General features: G+C 43.1%; 1 protein-coding gene across 17 annotated transcripts in view; it reads right to left on the bottom strand.

The window, feature by feature from the left end:
- The window catches only part of ABI1 (abl interactor 1), an 80,351-nt gene that overhangs the window by 34,005 nt on the left and 24,781 nt on the right, over positions 1–21,565 (bottom strand). The gene's annotated exons all lie outside the window — the stretch shown is intronic.

The following is a 21,565-nucleotide window of genomic DNA, read 5'->3' as shown; positions in this document are numbered from 1 at the left end:
GGACTGTTAATGATTAGCTGCCTCCGCTATCTGTCTGCTTCCAACCATTTGAAAGAAGCAGTGGATCAACAGGATGTGGAGTTAAACTTTAACTGCTCGCTTTCTCAGAAGTAGCCTCAAGGCCAAGTGGAGTGCAGCAATGATGCAGCAAGAATTGAATTTTTTCCTTTTGTGTGCCGCTGACACAGCTCTACCCGTGCTCTAAAGCGTGCAAGATGCCCTCGACAAATCCTTTACAGAGACAGAGGCTGCAGTATACCTGGCCAAGCTAATTCAGGGAAATATCTCAATAGTTTAATGAAGCCCACATATATAAGGATCAGATTGAAAAAATCAACTTCAAGCTTTGGTCATCTCCATAATGTTGAGCCCCTGCATCTCAAACCACTTTTATGAGCCACATACTCAAAGAGCCACAGAATATATCATTAAATGTAAGCCCAGTTGGTAAAGTGCAGACGACTTTTTTTTTTAATCAACTCATCAGCTGTTGCCAGTATCAGGCTGTCCTGAAGGTCAAGACAACTCACTGCACCGATACCACAGATTCACACCAGATAAACACCTTTCAGATCTGTGCTAAATTAACTGATGTGCCAGAAGCATCGTGCAGAAAAACTCTGCTTAAGGCTTCCCACTATGCTGTTCTCCAGCTCCTCAAGAACCAGCCTAAATGAGCGCACACCCTCACCTGGTGAGGAGATGAGGAGAAGCTCTTTGTGGCACTGAAGACCCAGGAAAAGCTGCCAGGCTTTTCGGAAGAGTGGGCTAACAGCAGAGGGAAGAACCCAGTCCTCATGGTTATCACATAAAAACAGTAGGCAGATGAAACCCCAAAAATATTTTAATAATTTAATTTATAAGAAGCTACAAACTAAGTTTTTTAAAAAAAATCAACACCACTTTCACCCATGTCTTCACGGGTGAGTGAAAAGCCACTTCAAGGGCATTTCCTTGATTTAAAACTGTAATATTCGACATACATTAGACAAAAAAAATCCTAAAATTACGCCACCGTTTTTAATGACAGTTTTTCTGGCCATTTCATACAAAAATTTAAGATTTTTTTTTTTTTTAAATCTTATCATAAATGTCCTTCAAACAACTGCACTGTGCTGCAAAGATCTGCGAGGAGGTAATTTTTCAGTTTGGCTCCAGGTTCATTCAGACAAGAACAAACGTAGGCTCAAACTCCACAGGCCACCTGAAGCTGCTATTTAAGAGAAAGCAAGGAGAAAAGGAAGGCAGAACTGCGTGTTATTAGCAACAGCGCTCCCTAATTTTGACATTGTTTCCCTTTTTCGCCTTTTCAGTTTGTGGTTGAATATGGGGTTGAGTCTATTACTGAAACTTGATTTGAAATGAAGTAAAGCCCTGATTACAGGGCAAATCAGCATTACACATATCTAGGTGTTAGCAACGTAGGTTAGAATTACTTTATATGAGCAAAAGCACAGACACGAGACAGCAGTCTTGCATGCAGCACGACCCCTTACCACTTCCCAGCCCCATCTTCCCAGCGTATTTGGTGCAAGTACGCATCACCTGCACTGAGTCTTGGCCAGTGGACCTGCACAAAGCCAGTGCTGGACTGCCTGCAAGTCATCTCTACAAGCCCGAATTGAGAGTTACAGGCCTTGCTAGGGTCAGTGCTATTAAACAGCAAGTTAACAGAGAGAACAGGACTTCATTCATTTCACATCTGAGAGCAGTGAAATCCCCGTAATCAAAGACTGAATTGCTGGCAACATAAGGGAAAAGAATGCCATAAAGATAAAAGTAGGATTTCTAGTCAACAACAAAACAATTGCAACACTAGATTTGACGTATCAAGTCAGGCTAGCAAGCCATCAAATAAGGCATCTGCTTTCAGCAGAAATTTTGCTTGATGTTATAAAATACTGGGCAGAGGCACAAGCTTCAGATTGAGCCTAGTCAATAAAACCCTGCAATGCATGCGGCAGGGAGCGGTGCGGAGAAAGGAGTTTCATTTCCTTCCTGGTACAACTGTCTTGATTCCAAGCTTGCTTGTATTTGAATATGAATAGTAAGATCTGTTTTACTACCTGTGATTCTATCTGCAGCTTCTGACTTAGCTGCTTATAGCAATAAAATATGGAATCACAGAATCATTAAGGTTGGAAAAGACCTTCAAGATCATCTGGGCCAACCATACCCCTACCAATGTCACCCACTAAACCATGTCCCTAAGCACAAGGTCCAACCTTTCCTTAAACACCCCCAGGGACGGTGAGATAACTACACAGATAGTTAACTCTACAGATTAACAAACATCAAAATAAACATTAACTTGTTCTAGTAAACACACATTTTCTATTAAGTACTACAGGTTCATACATCCAGCCTGTCAATTGTAATGTTAACCAAAGGAAACTTAAGAAAGAAAACATTGAGGTGCTTTCAGCATCCCCTAAATAAATAAAAAAAAAATTACTCTTTACAGTTCTGTTCCTAGATCCAACTTTAACATTAGCCCTTATTGTCATTCTCCAAAACAACAGATTTTATTTCAGTGTCTTGCTATATAGTCTACACCCTAAGTTTTCCTGAAGTTAAACAATCTGATGAGACTAGAAACATTAACCTGTTCTGGTTTAGAAATGCTTATTCCACTGCTACTTCCATAAAGAAAGCACATTTAATGAGACTTTTTAAATAAACAAGTTACAGTTAATCAAATAATGCCACTGAAGGGACCCTGGACAACACACATTGTACAGACTACCTGCACTGAAGTCCGTTTGACCTACAAAGAAGATTGGTTAGGTCTCCAGCTTTAATGAGCTCAGACAGTTAACTTCAGGGAGAGCCCATCTCACACTATTATTTCGTGAAGAAAATTCAAAAGAAAGCTTAGTATATTCGACAGTTGGAAATGTGAACATACACTGCAAGAGAAATTCTAGAGAAAAGATCAGTCAGGAGTTCAAGGCACAACAAGCATGAAAAAGCATGAATGGTTTGGGGTTCTTTCCTCCTCCTTGGAGACATCACCTATAGATATCTACACAGTATTACAAATTATATCTTTCATTAACTCTTGATCAAAGTGCAAGGAACAACTATTTGACTTGATTATCATTGCTTATATATTGTGATACCCATCAAAATAGTGTTCAAGAGCCTCAAGAATTCACCTACAGAAATAAAAGCCTTTCATCTTGCTTAAGAATGAACAAACTTTGATAATGATTATAAAAAGATCTGTTAAGGAATTTGGCTGTTTCTTTCCCCTTCTTCTCCTTCAAGATACATAAATACATAAAAGAATATACTAAAGAGAACTAAGGAGTTTCAGGCATGTATAGCTGCTATCGTTCCTGACTATCAGTTATCAACTGGAGATGAAAGAGACGTAGCTAAGGTCTTTATCAAACATGAGGATGCTTGGTACCCATACTCACATTTCCTCACACGTGCAGGTTTAAATGTCTGTCAATAAACAAACAAACATACAGGCTGCACCCACAAAGAGGTGAATCCTCCCTGGTTTGAGGCCCTACTGGCACTGGGAATCCCAACAGTCAACCACTGACGAGGGGTACCTTGAACACCCCATCTGTGTCTGCACCGACCCAGTTACAGAATGGAACCGGGCAACCTGGGGGGCATCTGCCTCTTCCCACCCCTCTTCCAAGCCTTGCTCAAAGAACAGATCTTAAGCTTAGTCAACTCCTAAAACCTCATTCCCTTCCCTGAATTTTCTTTAATCGATGTTTAAAGTGAACAATAATCCTTAATAACCCAGAATCTCCTGCCATGCTTTCTGAAGCTGCACCATGCAAGACAGGTTGCCCGTAACCTCTAGCAACGTAGGAGGCAACTGAAACAGATTTAGGAGTCACAGTTGAGCTGCAAACCCAGCAAAGTTTTCTTGTAGGTTTATAGATAGAAGTTTCTCTCACATTCCCTTCAGCATACAGACAAGTTCCAGCAGTAGGACAGACCTCTCCAGACAGCTTCATCTCCTGAAGCCCTGGGAAATCCTGGCCTCCTAAGGTGAAAGGCTAGAGGACCCAGATAAGCCTTGCCTCTTAATCTGATGTATCACCTTCCTTTTACCCCAGGCAGGGTTCATAATCAAGAGATTGTATAGATTAACACAATGAACTAAGGTCATCAACATATATACAGCAACTTAGAATTTCTATAAAATGTTTATATCCACCTGAAGGGGAAAGGCTATAGACAGGACGAAGGAAGAATTGTGAAAGAAATATCAAGTCCCTTTTCCACAGGTAACACATACATAAGTGCATACAATTTTTACAAATCTGCAGATACACACACTGCTAACAATGCCTTTTACTAACATCATTCAGTGTTGGGGAGGAGAGGATGCTGAAAAGTGATGATTGTGTTTTATTTTCACAGTTTCAGTCTACTAATACAACTGGATGTCATCTATGTCTGAAGCCAGATTGTTTTTCAGTTTATCCTATGAAGCTGGCCCTTGACTTTAGAATTTAAATCTTTTTCTTTATACACACTACCAGATTTTTCTCAGATTCTCCTAGCAACAGTCATCAGCATAAAACAGACCAGATTTTCTGCAAAACTGAACTAAAACGTCAGAAATCTAAACATATTTTCTACCTTTACATAAATATTTTGCCTAGGATATCAGGAAAATTGGGGATGGGAGGCAGTGGGGAAGTACACCACAGAAGTCCATAGCACATCCTGCTCAAGAAATTTAACTTGATGAAGGAATATCTGAAGCTGGAGCAAGTCAGATGCAGGGCAAACTTAACAGAAAACTGATTTCTGACCAACAGAGCAGGTGCTTGCAAGCGTTAAAGTACTGATATATCTTTTTAAAAAGTGGGGAGAGGGGGTTGCTGATACACTGAGGAGCCTCATTAAAATCAAGAAGCTCAAAGGAAGAGAAACAGGCTTAAAGCTTACTGACCATAGACAAACAGCCTCACCTTTGGCCCTCTTGCTGTTCTGAAACTAGAAACCTTCCTTCCAAAAGAAGAGCAGGGTTCACTATTGGACTGAAAGACCACAGACTGCATTTTGGAAATTGGGAAGTTGCACATACAGCAGCCTTGAAAAGGAGAGAGAAGAGCTTTGTTCAGCAAAAGGATTATTTATATAGATCCTTTTCAGAGTACCCTATTGGCAAACCTAGTCACATACTTTGCTGGAGAAACTGAGCAGAAAGGGGACAGAAAGCAAGGACACGCTGGAGGGGCCGGCAGCGGGTGCGTGACATTCTAGGACAAGAATCAGAGCAAGGAAAGCAACCCACTAGTCCAAGAGCTGGACTCAAGCTCATGCTTGACTTTTCTCTCCTGGTGCCAACTGGAAGCAGGACTGCCATGGAGGACACACACTCATCCTTCACACAGAACTGGAGGAAAGAAAGGAGGCTCCTTGTGTTATCCTCTAACAGCTACTAAAACAGCCTGCTTGCAGGAGATGCTGAGATGAAATGGGGCAGCTGAAGGAACTCAGCAGGTCTGGCCTGTGAAATGTCACCTCGCAGAATTAGGCTCTGTAAACGAGGAGCATCTCTGAAGAGTCACAAGGGCACCTCATCACATCCTCACCGCCAGCCCCGCAGCTGAAAGGAAGAGGATGTTAACACAGGGCATACGGAGGGGAGATCTGCAGAGTATTTCTGGGAACAAGGAGAGAGATGTGGGAAGGAAGGCTGGCAGATGGCAACTGACGACAAATGGAGTTGAAGTCCTGCAGAGGAAGAGATTTCAGCAGCTCTGTGGAGACCCTCATTGCGGAGAGAAAATGGTTAAGGCAACAGTCCTCCCTCCTCCCCGGCTGCATTGGTGAAATGCCAGAAGCACTTTGCTAAAGTTCACAGAAGCATGGGGGAAATGGAACTTCAAACATCTGGAGCACGGAGGTCAGAAAGCGCCGCGAAGGCAGCTGGCCCCGAACGCGGGAGGAGGCTGTCTGCCGGGATGTCAGTCGAGCGAAGGGAAGAGGTGGGATGGCTCTGCGGCTACGAGCAAGAGACTGGAAGACGGCAGATTGCAGCAGCTCTATTCCTGGCTCTGCCAGACTTCCTGTGCTGTGCCAAGCCAGTCGCTCCGCTGCTCGGGCCGGCTCCGAGGCCGCCCGCCAGCACCCGCGCCCCGAGCCCACACAGGCAGAGCTCTGCGGGGCTTGTGTACGGGCCGGGCTGCCACCAATACCTGCCCCGAGCGCTGCCAAAAGCAGTGACAAAGATACCTGGGGTTTCTCCGTCAAAGAGCGTCCATAGATGTTTTAATTGCTGGTGAAAATACAGAAGTGAGTTAGGTATCAATTCCTATGCTTCGGCAAACCCTACTGCTGATTTTAACCATTTGTGCAGACCAATTATATATACGCTTCTTATTGAAGTGTGCTGTGTACACAATTCATTTTTTTAAAAAAAAAACAAAACCCTCCAATCACCTCTAATACATGTTCATGGGGCACACAATATGGTATTTTTTCTAGCTTTTTTTTTTTTTTTTGGTCTTTCACATTCAAATGCTTGTTCAAGTCACTCTTCAAGAGCCTGTGTATAATAAACAGGTAGAAAAAAAAATACACCACCAACGTAGATCTCTATGGGAGAACACAAAGAAGTGTAGACAGAAAGATTATGTGAAATTGCCCTCTACCTGGCTTTTCATCATCAAAAGGCAGGAGTTGTGGGGGACAGCAGCAGCTTCCATGGCATTATTCCCTGCTCTAACAAAGTTCCCAATCTCTCCAGAACATGCTTTCCAATATTTGTGGAGATTCAGCTGTGGGTGAAGGCACACCACCACTTCACAACTGTTTTGAGACAGGAAGCACAGAACCAGCTCTATCAGCTCAAAACCACAGCTCCTGGCAGGTTAACAATCGCTAGCCATCCACGTGAGTTCCTTGCTCTGCAACAAACCCCTTTGGGAAAGACAGTGCCCTTTTTGGTCTGTTCTCCCACGTGCCCACTGATAGGACATGGGGGAATGGGCTAAAGTTGCAGCAGGGTAGATTTAGGTTGGATATCAGGAAAAACTTCTTTACTGAAAGGGTTGTTAGGCACTGGAATAGGCTGCCCAGGGAAGTGGTTGGGTCACCATCCCTGGAGGTCTTTAAAAGGCATTTAGATTTAGAGGTTAGTGATATGTTTTAGTGGAGGACTTGTTAGTGTTAGGTGAGAGGTTGGACTCGGTGATCTTGGAGGTCTCTTCCAACCCAGATGACTCTGCATGATTCTGTGTGTATTCAGTCATCCCTGCTCCCCTCATCCTTTCTTCACCAAGATACGATCCTGATAAAGGAACAATAAAGGTACATCTACAGCTCGCTAAAGAGAAATGTTCTACACCATCAACCAAGTACACATTTTAATGATTAATTAACACCACTTGCATTGCTAGCACAAGTTTCCAGACAAAAACCCACCTAAACGGAACCAATGGCTTATTAATTATATTTGAAAACAAGCCAAGAATGCAACAAATCTGCTGATTAGAAGTGGTCTTTAAAATAGAAGACACTTCAAAGGAGAAGTGCTTCAAGTGTACAGCCCTCCTGATTGATGCTGACAGAACAACAGTTGGGATGCGCAGTCATAACGTGTTAACTTTGTGTTCAGTCTTCAAAAAGCACAAAATCAGATAAATGCTTTTGCTTATGCAAAGTCAAAATCCCAACTGTATGCACGGGTTTATTTCAGTACCTGAAATTGGATTTTAGTCATTCTGAATTGCATTTTTGCTGGGTATTCCTCAAGATATGCATGCATGAGTAGGTTCATTTGAAAAACAAGAAAAAATATGCTTATGCAAGCTCCCACATGAGAATTTCAGCATTTTAACGTGGCTGAATGAGTCCTCCTTTTCCTTACTGGAAGCAATGCACTTGTCTAGAATTAAACAAAACATACAAATCTAAATATAATCTTGACTGAAGAAAAGCACAAGGACAGAAAGGAAAAATTAAAAGGCTTCTTCAGTAGTTTGGACTCGCTAAAGAACCACCATGGGAGTAGAACAAAATTGTATGTCAAATGAAAAGCATTTTGTGTGCCAGAAAAAGCAACTTCATAGGAGATGAACATGTGCAATTGCAAAGAGCACTGCAGGTGGCTGAAAAGGAAACCATCTAAAAAAAGCCTATAAAAAAATAAACTCAACAGAACAAGTTTGAACTTTCTGAAAGTTTGTCAGAGGTAAGGAACTGAAAAAGCTGGAATGATGAGCCAGAATGTTCATGCCTAAAGGTTAAAAAAAAAAAAAAAAAAAAAGGTAGACCTCCCCTTCCCTCCCCCCATTTATTTTTAACCTGGCATTTCAAAATTTAAGTGGAAAAAATCATAAAAAGTGACCTAACACAGCCTTAGTTTTAATTACTGTGGTTTATTTTATCACCTCTAACAGCAAAAATAAAAGATTTTCCAAATACAAAAGTATGCTATGTAGTTAAGAGAGTGGATCTACTCTGCATAGCATGATTATTATTTTAATAAAGAAAAACAAAATTCCCACCTAACATTTATTATTTGTCACATGCATGTACTTGAACATTTGCTGAATTAATTTTCAGATGTGTACCTTTCCTAAGAACACATGAGAAATGCCAATACCTCGCAAAGTCACCTCCCTTGCCCAAAAAACACAGATGAATTGAGGGCCTATACAGTGTCTAAGATTGAGAGTCCTGGGACAGACTATTTCCCTAAGACATAAAACAGGTGCAATACAGGTGGAAATGACGTAGAGTATCCTTCAGCCACCTGCCGATGTAGTTTTGATTACAAATCATCCAAGGGACAAGTTATTTCCATACCTCTTTGATCCTACCTCATCTGATGGCAGCGATAACTCGTAACGGGAAAGCTGCCGGTTTTCAGGTGGGTCAGCCCTGCACCAGGAGGAACTCATGAGCAGTAAACAAACAGCCATCAGATGGCTAAAGGCTGCCGCATCTTCACCATAAAAAAAAGATATTTCGTGTATGGTAAGCTGTTTCTTCACCCCTTGAATGTTTATGAGAAGAAGACTGATGTGTATTTTTCAAGGTTGTGTACAAGGCGAGTCCCCATAGCAAAAACCTTGTCACGACACTGTGAGGTGCTCCTCCAACAGGAGGGTAACCAGCAAGGGCCAGTTTTCTCTCTTAGGCCCAGTGCTGGTGGCTACTGTAAATAAGATGGCAGAAGCAACCCTCAGCCACTATAGATCCCACTTAAAAGCTCTCAATACACTTATTTCGCCCTGTAGTTGACTTCCTACCCGTGCTACTACCTTCAGTGCGTTACTGCAGCAAAAAACACTTCCATGTCACTTCAACACCAAAACAACGAGCATCTGACAAGCTCTTCATTTTTGTTTTCAAAGACAAATATAGAAAAAGAGTTCAACTCTCTAATCCAGTCTCTCCTTTCTCAATCCCCCTTCTGTAAACAGCTCTCTCCTGGAGGTGTATCAGAAGACAAGCCATATGCTTAAAAGCATCATCAGCTTCACTCAGCTCAAACCTCTTCCAAAATCCCAGTCTCCACAGCACTGTGCATGGGAGCAAATGAAGACATTCTAGCAAAAAAAGGAGAGTTAGCAAAATCCCCTCACGAGTATCATAAGAGAAGGAACTATTTTGGACTGAGTCATAGAGGCTTCTTGCAATTTGGGATAAAAAATCAGAAAACAGACAAGCCAGTCACACGCATGTATGACATTTAGGAGTTTAGAGGGAGGGGGCAGGGCAGAGAGGGAATTACTAAGGCTGCTGCACTTCTCCATTGCCATTGTAATTTACACACGCACAACTGAAAGAGGAAGTTACACGCTCCTGTAGGTGGATTTCCTTCAGTCTCCTACTCTTGGCCGCCACCCATGTGAAATACTGCTGTTGTATCTGCTGGGAACATCCGCGTGGCCTTGGCAGTCCCAGCAGGCAGCACTTACGCCTACTGAGTCACAGCCTTCCCCAGCCAAAATTCTTCCAGGCAAAGCCAGGGCACTCTGGCAGAGGATCCCAGCCTAAGAGGAAACCGTCCCAGCACCTGTCCCCTCCTGCAGGATCACTGCTCAGCTCCAGCCTGCCTACGTGCGCTGATGGCAAGCTGAGAGCAAGTGCCTACCGGTCCTGAAGAAAGTCGTGCGTGTAGGCATGAAGGGTATTGCTACGTCCCCCTGCTGAACATATTATCCCAGCACTGTTACCCAAATTTCATTAGCCAGACTGATCACATACAGGTTCAGAACTGGGTGGTCAGTTAGATATCTGTGCTGTTATTGCCATCAAGATTTAAAGTGACTGCAAATGCTTGCGGAGAAAAAGAATGCCAGCCTTGGGAGATGACATGTCGAAGGCAGTCTGCAGAAGAAGGGCAAAGTCTGTAGTTTTCATGATCTTGGCTCCAGGATAACTGATCCCACGGCTGGGGGCAGGCAGAGAGAACAAAACACTGCCTGGCGCAAGAGGATGGCAGGAAAAAAGCAGATGGGACATGTCTTCAGTGTCACTTGAAGCAATGTTAAACACCATGCAGATGCTGGCCAGCAAACTCATCAAAGCAAGCTGAGGAAGGTATATGGGTGTCCTGTAAAGACATTTCTGTTCCTCTGGTGGGTTAGAGGCTGCAGCAGCATTTCAAGAGAAAGCCCCACAACAAGGAGCAGCACTGACTCATGCACAACTGGCCTTTGACCCGGGCAATACCACATAGCTCAGCACACACACAAATTGCTGAGCTCCTGTAACTGCATGGCAAAGCAACTGGGATCAATTCACTGCTACACTTACCTGAACCGGTGGTGGGCAGTGAAATACTTCCCTGAGAGATAAAGGGGTACATCGGGATGCAATTTAATGGACTATAGAGAGACAGCTGTGCAAACTTCAGTGGCCTGCTCCTCCTCATTGTTTTGGTAAATCCTGATCTCCCTGAGGTCAATGTACTTTTTGGATTTAAGTTATGTATATCTATCCAGCATTAGTGTTTACTCCTAGAAGGATATAGCTAGTGTAAACAACAACTACACATTTGTTTTTAAAGCTACCACGATGAAGAAATCTAGGCAAACGAGCAGCAGGGGAAGAGTACACAGAAAAATTACTGAAATCTTTAGTCTAATAAATCTGCAGACTGTTCACAATCTGTTTTTTTTTTTTTCCCCCCCAAGATGTTTGCTTAAGTCATGTAATTGTTTGCAGAACCTCTGCTTTCTAAAAATGCATTTGGGAAAATTCACACCACGTTTTCTTTATTCTGTTTCTACCGATTAGATAAGGCTTTTGAATAATATAGAGCTAGGTGGCCAGTCACTACCCAGCAACAAACAATCAGCAGCATTCTCTTGGTTTTACGTCAGGCAAACCTTTCACATGAAAAACAGCCTTTAAAAAGTTTTGCAAGTACTTTGCAGAAAGAAAAAATGTTAGGTATGTTTATTCCAAGTAATACAGCCAGCTCTAATAGAGAGCATCTCCAAAGTTTTTATGCACTGTCTGAAGAACTACACATTTAAGCAGCCCAAAGAAATACAATTTTATAAAGCTCTGAGAGATAACTTCAGCTCTTTGAAAATAAGATGCTACTTGGAGTTATGGCCACATCAAGCTCCTCTTGCTCCCAGGTTTGGGGGTCTAGAAGCAAGAAACAAGCTAAAGGGGAATGAAGCTTGATATTCTCTGCCAGTCATGAGGCATGCTGCACTAACTGATGAATGCTTAAAGCAGCAAAATGCCAAGTGATTTAACTTCAACTTCTCTCAGAAAGAACTTCCAGAAACCATCCCCCATTTCCTGAAGTCCCACTATTTGTTAGCGTGCCACAACTTGTACTAAGGAAAAGGAGAAAACACTAACAAAAAGACCACGACCATCCCCAAAAGTTCCTTAGCAGCTTTAGCAGCCAGAGTGGCACCAAACACTATCACTACGGCTGGGGTGCTTCCAAACTGTGATATGTCAAGGACAAGCACTTCTGTGCTCAGTTGTCTTTCTACTTTCAAAGTAAGGCTCTGATGGATATGTCTACAGATCACATGGATGAATTCACATACCAGAAACAGATATACTTCATTACATCGATTTAGAAGGAGACTAAAACAGTGATATGTAAGTGGTGAGCAGACAATTCACAGTGCGCAAAGGGGAAAATAAAACTAAGGATGGTTTGGCTCCATCAGGTTACAGGCTGATAACCCTGTCAGTGACACATTACGTTGCTGTCTCAACATGAGAGTTAGGGTGTATGAGGAAACCAAACCCAGACGTAGTGGCACAACTAAGAGATTACATAGTTGAGAAAGTCTAATTTGTTTCAGGCTGTTTGATTGCACTTCTCTCTTTACCTTAATGCCCTGAAATTACATGAAGATAGTGAATTTCTGCCTATGACTTGCAGGTTGCACCTCCCAAATGGAGATCGTCCTCAGTCACTTCAGCAACTCATCCATCACCAGCAGGTCAGGAAAACAGTGCCCGGAGCTGCAGCACTGGAGTAACACAATATTGCTACCTGCTCTCAAATGCCATGTTCTGCCTGCCAAGATACACATGTAGATCAACTGCATAACTTTAGGTTCTGTTTTTTTGTTGTTGTTGTTTGTAAGAACACACAGGTTTAAATAGCATTTAATTTTTTTCTAATTAAAAGGAACAAACAATTTGCTCGTCCACAAGCTGGCATGTTATTAGGTTAACATGCACTACCTATCAGCTATTAAGACACCAAAAACATGTATGTTGCTCAAAAACTTCAGCAACACCTCTCCTAGCCTACTTCAGGAGACGAGCCTTATCTACATAAGCACTCATCTCCTTTAGTCCTGTACTACATCTGGCCATTGCTGCATTTTGCCCAATATTTGTCTTAACAACACATGCAAGGAAATCCTATAAATGCACAACAAAAGATCAGCTTCCCAAAGATGACGTTTATCCCCTACCCAGTCAGATAAAGTGTGATTTGTGGTTCGAAGGCTTTTCTCGCCTCCTTACCCAGACTAGTTTTGTTCAAAACCATACCATAAAGAAAAAAATCCCCTAAGACACTGAGCTCAACAGGGAAGCGGAATTTCCTACTAACAAATCAAGCCCTTTGGCCATTATTCAATGCTTCATTGTTCTTATATTTGCAAGAGATGGCTCAATAGACCTCTCCCGAAGCACTGATATGTTCTGTAATTTCCATCAATATCCCTCTAAACTGTAGGGTCCCTATCCTACCTGCTCTCACGTTGTACAGAAGCCTGACAGCTTTTAATCATACCCTTGTTGCTCCTGTTTTTGCCACGTATAGGAGTTCCAGATGGCTTGACAAGATCAGACCTACGCTTGACTTACAAAACATTATTTTCTATTGCAAGCAAAGAACAGAGTAGCAAGTTAGAGAAATCACAAGTTGTGCTTCAGTCTCCATGACACTACACTGAACTGTGCTGATGGATCCCCTGTAAGTAACAGCCATCCCAGGGCAACACATGAGGGAAGAAACAAATGTTTTTAGGCACAAACAGGTGAAACTATAGAACCACTGTACATTAGTATTCATAAAAGAGTTTATTCAGGAAAAAGCCATTCTTATTTAGCAGATTCTCAAAGAGGAAACAAAATAGAAGTTCTGCGATCCTATGCTGCTGCACTACATTCATTTTCATGCCCACATAACGTAATTAGACACAGTTCTTAACGTAACTATTTGCTGGAACTAGAAATGAAGATTAAACTCTCCTCTGCTCTCATGAGATCCCACCTGGAGCGCTGCCTTCAGCTCTGGGCCCCCAGCACAAGGAGGACACGGGCCTGTTAGAATGCGTCCAGAGGAGGGCCACGAGGATGGTCAGAGGGCTGGAGCACCTCTCCTATGCATACAGGCTGAGGGAGCTGGGGTTGTTCACCCTGGAGAAGAGAAGACCCCAGGGAGACCTTACAGCGGCCTGCCAGTGCCTAAAGGGGCCTACAGGAAAGCTGGGGAGGGACTCTTTGTCAGGGGGGTGGAGTGATGGGACAAAGGGGAATGGCTTTAAACTAAAAGATGGGAGATTCAGATCAGATATAAGGAAGAAATTCTTTAGTCGGAGGATGGTGAGGCACTGGCACAGGCTGCCCAGAGCAGCTGTGGATGCCCCATCCCTGGAGGTGTTCAAGGCCAGGCTGGATGGGGCTTTGGGCAACCTGGTCTGGTGAGAGGTGTCCCTCCTGCCCATGGCAGGGGGTTGGAGCCGCGTGATCTTTAAGGTTCCTTCCAACCAAAACCATTCTATGATTCTATGAAAATAACAGCTTTAACAATCTATTTTTTAAAACTGAAAAAGAGGCAGACATATTTTATGGTGGGTACTTATACACAGCCAGCATTCCAGGTGGAAATGACTGAAAAAGCAAATCGTGGCATCCAGTAGTTGTTACTCAAACCATGTTAGTCTAAAACATATTACTATTTTTCTCAAAAAAAGAAAAACCCTGCCTACAGCACAGCTTTTAGCCAAACAAATCTTGGTTTCTGTTTCCTCCCCACTTTCTGTCATGGCACTAGCAACAGGGTCAGTTAAGAATCACAAATATTCTCCAGGGGAACAAATAGTTCGGAAAGAATATAACACATGAGCCTATTTATAATTAGCTGTTTTGCCATAAAGGATGTGAGCACGTACAATTTCACACACATTGTCTTTCTGTACATTAAATGGAAACTTTTGTGCTCTGCAACTGCCTCCGTCGTGCACAAGCTCGTACTGTCCCACTGGTGCTGGAAAGGGATGCTCACCTGGGCCCAGCAGCCACACAACAAGTATTTGTTAAGGTTAACAGTCTGACACACTTCCGCACTCAAGTTACAACACAACAATAGTATCTGTCTCAGCTTTAAAAGAGCAGCTAAGAAGTCACTTGTATACCTCCCATGAACTAGTCTGCAGTGACCAAATTCTTTCCTATGTAACCTGGAAAAGGTATTTTACAAGACATGCACAACTGACACATAAATGGGTCCCTAAAGGCTGCTGGAAAAGAGAAGAAAGCCAAACCAACAGCAGTATAAGGAGTGTCAAAATGTTACCACTGCCTTATAAAATACTCATGTAAACCATTACCTGGTTCTCCATTTAGAGATCACCATTAACGAAGTACTTTCATGCCCCCAAAACAAAACCAGCCAGCGGAAAGTGCTAGGCAATTCCCGTCCCGGCTGCAGGAGAAGCCCAGCCACAAGCACCCAGCTCACGGCCCCATGCTGGAGCAGCCAGCAGACTGGGAGGGCCAGTTTCAGTGACACCATACAACCGAGATGCCAGCTCTGCAGTACAGCATCTCGTACCTACCTTCCCCCTCCCTTTCCCCAAATATAGTTAGCTTAAGGGTAACACTACCCAGCCAACAACAAAGATAGCTGTGCTGGATGGCACAGATATGGTGAGCAACTTAACGCTTTGGCAGCTGGTTACCCGCTGCTGCATCTTACCCCCACCTCTTCCTCCATTGCCTTCCTCCTTCGCCCTTGTGCTAGTAAAGCACTGGCAGAGGTGAGAAAACCCTAATAATACAACGTGAAACAAGAGCTCTTTAAACAAACAGTCTTTACGTGAATAGACCTGAAGTAGAAAGAAAATTAATTTTGGCCAACAATCTAATCAGATGCATCTGAAGGGGAAAAAAAGCCAGACTCCTGAAGTCTAATATATGACTTCACAGGATGTTAGTGACACATTTCATTTATGTGATATATCTACCAGATATGAGAGGTTTTCATTAAAAAAAGATTGCACAAACATCTTTGATTCGTTTGTTGTACAAAGTCATCAGAAGGAGCCTTCCAGACTAACGTCCACAGTCCTGGGATTTTCACTTTGATTTCAGAAAGCAAGAGGCTGCATCCGGCCTCTTAATTCAGTATCCAAAGCTTATGGCCAAAACCCCGTAGAGCAGAAAGGAGGCTTTAATGGTCTAAAAGAAACTGGAAATGATCTGTTCAGACTGCCCTTCTACCAGAGTGTGGATTAACAATGAGCCTACGACAGATTTCACTACAGTGAACAGCTATTACAGTTAGCTATTCCCAAAAAGCACCTTCAAACCCAGTACTCACAAAAAAGGTGGGAATAAAGAATGACAGGAAACAGAAGTTTCTGACTCAATTTCTTCTCTATCAAAGCAGCTGCCCTAGAGGAGTCACTGTGGTAGTCACTTGGTCATCACAGAAAGGGTTACGGTTGGTCTTTTGCAGGCAGACACAAAAATAAAACATTCCCATGACAGTTAACTCATCAGGAGTTAGACAGATCCTATGTGTGTTCATTTGTGGTCGTGAAGAGGAGAATTTCCCAACAGAACAGCTGACAGGGCAAGCCTCACGTGTTACGTTACCTTCTAAGCAATTCATACAGAATGTGTAGAAGTCGATATGAAGGAAGTTAACAATTTTCATAGGGAGACAGATAACCAGAGCAAGCACAATACAACTTCTGAGCTGAAGCAGCTTCTGGGAGCCTTGGCCTCTATCACAGAGAGTACAGGAAGAACAGGATGTGAAGCAAAGGCCACAGAGATAACTGTCAGCACTTTATTAGGAAAGCAAATGCCACCCAAGGCAAGGTTAATTTAAACAAAGGGGGCAAGTTTCTTCACCATATTAGGAATATTTGTGTCTGCTCACAAGCAAAGGAAGTGCAAGAAAAGCAGAAAGATGCCGTTATCTTTCCAAGGTATACATCAGATAATACTCTTGTTCCTGCAAAACCAGCACTTCCTCATGCACTTCTGGATGCATGGAAAGGAAAGCTTGTACAGAAGTGGAGCTTGCTAGGATTTGTAGACACGGAGGGGCGTTTCCTCCCTGACTTAACTGCCTCCACCTTCCCCCTTTGCCATTTGGCTGCTATTGCTTTTGATGTGCCCTGCAAGGGCACAAGGTCAGATTTTAGGGTTCGTCCAGCTACTGAAGCGTAGCACTGAAATGAGTCACACCAGAGGGTAACTTGTCTTCCCAAGTTCGCGGCAGAACCTGCCAAGCTGCAGCTTACAGCTAAGGCTCCTTTTTACACTGCCACTGCCAAGAGAAACTAACTACAACGATGACAGAGGCAGACTCAAGTATTTGTTGGCCACCGTTGTGTCACTGCTTTGCTTCCTCTTTGTCAGACTAAAGAAGCACACCTCCTTCAATCTCTCCCTGTAGGCTTCAGAACCCTGACAACCTCAGTAGCTCTCTGCTGGACTCTCTCCAGTTTCCCTACATCTCTCTCGAACAAGGCAGGAGTGACAAAACTCTGGACACAGCATTCCAGGTGACAGCCACATCACTGCTGAGCTGATGACAACCTTGTTCAGATGGCCTTGCAGCACTGGCTCACGCTCAGCATGGCATCCACTGAACACCAGCACCTTTGCAGGACTGTGGCTCAGTCTTTTCCCAGCCTACACAAACACATGGGGTTACTCCACCTTGGGTACACGGCCCTGCACCTCACCGGCTTTCCTGCGTTTTTTGCTGGCTCCATCCTCAAGTATCTCAAGGCTCCTCTGCCCTGAAGCTCAGCCATTCAGCATATGAACCAACTTTCCTAGTTTAGAGTTATCCCCAGATTTGCTGAGGACTTGCTTTATGTTCAGAGTGGTCTCTAAAGAGTATTCTGAACAATGTTAGTAGCATTCAACCATTTTTTTTTTTAATCTGGCTAATTTTCTTCCCACTTAATAGTCATTGTCCAGCCCTGGTGTCCTTCATGTCAGAGAAGATCAGAGTTTTACATATCCTGTTCCTTTTAAAGAGGCAACTTTAGGGTGAAACACCTGAAGTTGTTCCTTGGAATCATTAGGTGGAACTGAAGAGTACCATCCATAGGAGTACCAAGAGTACTTGAGTAACTCATGCTTGTCCCCAGGCATGGCCATCCACAGTCATCAGCAGATGGTTTGTCATGTTTTCTATCCTCTTTCTGCTTGGTTTTCAAACGTGAATTTGAACTGTGCTGTGATCATATGCCACAACCCATGAATGCAGTATCGCATTAATCCAAGACAGACACACTCAGAGAAAGCTCCTCCCCATAAACTAAAACATAAGGAGTCACCACTGTATGTACACTACCTTATGCCTCTTTAAATATCAAAGACCTGCTGACCACTTAACAGCTATTATGCTCTTTTTTCCTGGCATCGAAGACCAGCCAGCCTGCTCAACTTGCTGCTGCTTAGAAGTTCAGCCCTCCAAGCCCCAGAGCATCGCTGGCAGAGCTTCCCTGAAGCCTGATTCACAGGAGTCCTGTGTGGTTACCTACCGAATGGAAAATGCCCCACTCTGCGGGGATAGGAGTGGTGTGTACATGTCAAACAACACACTCTACAACAGTAAGATGCAGAAGTCTGACAAAAGATCTGTGTATGCCATTATTGCCACTGATTTTAGCCAGACAACCATGCTGTACAAAATGCATTTGGCTTTCTGCTTGCCAGAGTTGTGTGAACCTGCTTGTGTTGAGTTACACGTGCAATGGATTAGATGTGGGGGTGACAGGCAAGATCCTTCTAAACCAATTCAGTAATTTTCTGCTTCTAAAGCTTTAGTGGTGACAAAAGATGCACATATATTTTCTTACTGAGAATTATGCTTTCAGAACACTTTTCTGTAATAGCCCTTATTTTGCACTAGAGAACAGCTTCAGATGCAGAAGGGAATCTTAACACTGAACATTTTAAGGGGTGCGGTGTTTCCTGGTGCAAAACATTTCTTAAAAAGGAGTCTATTCCTTTCTTCGTGATTCAACAGGCATGGACTTAAATACTGAGCTATTTAAAAAACTATTTATGACCAGGAAAAAAAAATAGTTGCTACACCCAGGACTGCAGCTGCTCAGACATAAACATTTGTGAGAGCTGATCAGTTACATTTTTCAGTTTGGACACAGTAAACAAGGATGTCCCTGTCAACATCTCTCTCCTCTGACAACTCTGGCTCTGTCACATCTTCACTTTCCTCAAGTTTGTGGAAATGAAGCAGCAAAAATGTATCTCATAGTACGTTTCCTAAGTTAGCTCTTGTTCCTGGGGGGAGGAAAGGCATGAGGAAGCGGGGAGATGGGAGAACCACCAAGAAACCTAAGCCAGAAGAGCAAAGAAGTGCAGGCCCAACTTCCTAGAGGGGCACTTCTCCCCTGTCAAATGTTTATAAAGAGCTCCCATGTGAAAGCTATGAAGAGATGAACTGTTGACTTCTCTGCTAAATGACAAATTTTTAGAATAAAGGGGAAGATACTACAGGATTTATTCATTTATTAAAGAATTCACTCATGGGCTTAGGGACCCATGCAGGAATGACACAAATGAACAACATCAGTGTGAACAGCAGACTAGAACTTCATTTAATAGCATCAACTTCAGAGTACAAGTACAGCGTTTACGATATCAGCAGGGAACATGAGAAAATGCTTCATTTATTCACTGAACTGGCAAACACCTTCAGTGTCATATATTAAATGTTAAGGTCTTCCTTCTTGTCCCACCTCGATGTCCAAGGTCCTTCCCGCTGCCGGCTGACCCCCAGCAACTCTTTTGTTCTATCATTGTCCAGTCTATGCATTCATCCATCTTCCCTAAAATCACTATAAAAGAAAACAGTACCTGTTCCAGACACCTCACATTTCAGATACTACAAAGAAAGCTAAACACTTAGCTACTGCCGTTCAGTCCTCAAGGAAAGTTTCCTTTGGGTCGCTGCAGCTGAAGAGAAACAGCTCCTCCCTAACTGAACCACTGCTCTGCTAAACCCCAGCATTTGTGGGTGCACAAGTCATGTGGGGCTCAAGCCTTTCCCCTGCTGCCTTTTTACACCAGCTTCCCATAGGGAAAGTTCAGAGGCCACACCACAACAGCACATCACTCAGGCTGGCTCTATCTTTGTATCCTACATCAAAACTAGCTGAACTCCTACTTAAAGTTTCCTCCTTAAGTATGTATTTGCCTTGAGAACGGTCAAACTAAAGCACCAAAGAGGAACTGGCAGAAATACACAGTGTAACTGACTGCAGCAGAAAGCTTGTAGTACAGAGTCCTAGAGATTATATATAATGTAATACCTTTAGTATATCCTTCAAGTTCAAGATGGTCCAAAGTATCGACTTGCTATCGTTTTCCCCAAAATCTTACCTAACAGGTTCTGTTATACCAAAAGGGTTTTCAAACTTCACAACAGCAATCAAGTCTCTGTTCTGCCGTATCAGAACAGCTTGGAAAGGTCAAAGTCAGTAGCAAGGGTTTAAGCCAAAGAGCTGGGCTGTACGTGCACAGCTCTGTATCATGGGTGTAGTAAATAATTATGTTGCAGGCCACCTCAGACTGCCACATTACAGCTGACAGTCAACTATGACTGCAGAAAATAGAGATGCAGCTGAGGCAGCTGAGTTGGCTTTCATGTAGCAGCCAGAGTAGAAGCCCTTCCCGGAGCTGTTCACTGTCTGTGTTCAGAGCAGTGCTCCCTCACCCCACTGTGATTACTCATATGAAGCCTCTGCTTGCTCTCAACACACAAAAGGAGTTGAATTCATTTTTTCCTATAAAAGCAAGCAACTTTTCCATCTGCACGGTTAAGTTCCAGTAGCCAGAACAGAGCGCACCTCCCCATTTAACTTTTCATGAGTGCTTTTTCCGCTGAAGAAGGCACATAGCTAGGAAAAATGTTGAGTGGCTACTAATCAAGATTAGCTGTCCAGTCACTTAGCCTAGAGTCATTCTGGAAAGCATGCACAGAGAACTGAAATAGCGTGTCAGTACTGTGTGACGGAGGTGCAAGGGAACAGAAACTGCCCTTCCAGGGTGTTTGTTACCAGAAAGGTTTTAAATCAAATTGAACCTTATCCCACACGTATCTGCTCTGTATTGCAAAACCCTAAACTGAGTTAATTGTGCCTTAAATCTATGTTTCTAGGCAATATTTCTGCATTGAAGAATTCTGTTTTGAGAATATGGTCATCCTCATGCTTTAGTGGTATAGAACTATTCATGACTGATACAAACATGGGAAAAGATGCTCTGGAAACTCAGAGAATATAGAAAGTCTATCAAGAGACTGCACAGCAAGTTTAAGATATGCAGTTTAAGCATTTGATCAAGTACATTTGAAAGCAAACAGCTGAGCTAGTACATATTATCCATATCTAGTTTAGTTCTACAAAATTGTTCAGCAGAATTTCATTTATTAGCAAGGATTACTTTCAGGAAGGACCAACCAGCGACAGAAACTACAAGTGACCTTGCTAAACACTGCTCAAAAGCTCTACAAAGCACTGATTGTTCCCAGTCTTTAGCAAACAGTTCATGTATCAGGTGACCCAATAGCTTTCAGCATAGTGCCTTCGGTTCAAGCAGCAAACAGGACAGAGGGTTAACAGCTTTTGTGCTAGTATCAAACATTTGGGGCTTTTTCCATGGTTAGTCATATCAGCGGGCCAATGAGGATTTTAACAATAACTGCCTCACACACTGAAGCTCTGAAATGCCTAAGAAAAGATGTGTTCAGTACAACAGGACACGCAATGGCCTGCCGCCTCAGTCCTTTATGCAGTCACTTCTTTGGAGGTTGTCATAATCCGAGCACCACGAAATCTCTGACTAC

The sequence above is a fragment of the Anser brachyrhynchus genome, assembly GCF_964034855.1.
Source record: "Anser brachyrhynchus genome assembly, chromosome: 2".
Lineage (NCBI taxonomy): Eukaryota > Metazoa > Chordata > Aves > Anseriformes > Anatidae > Anser > Anser brachyrhynchus.
This window is presented reverse-complemented; position numbering and strand designations above follow the sequence as displayed.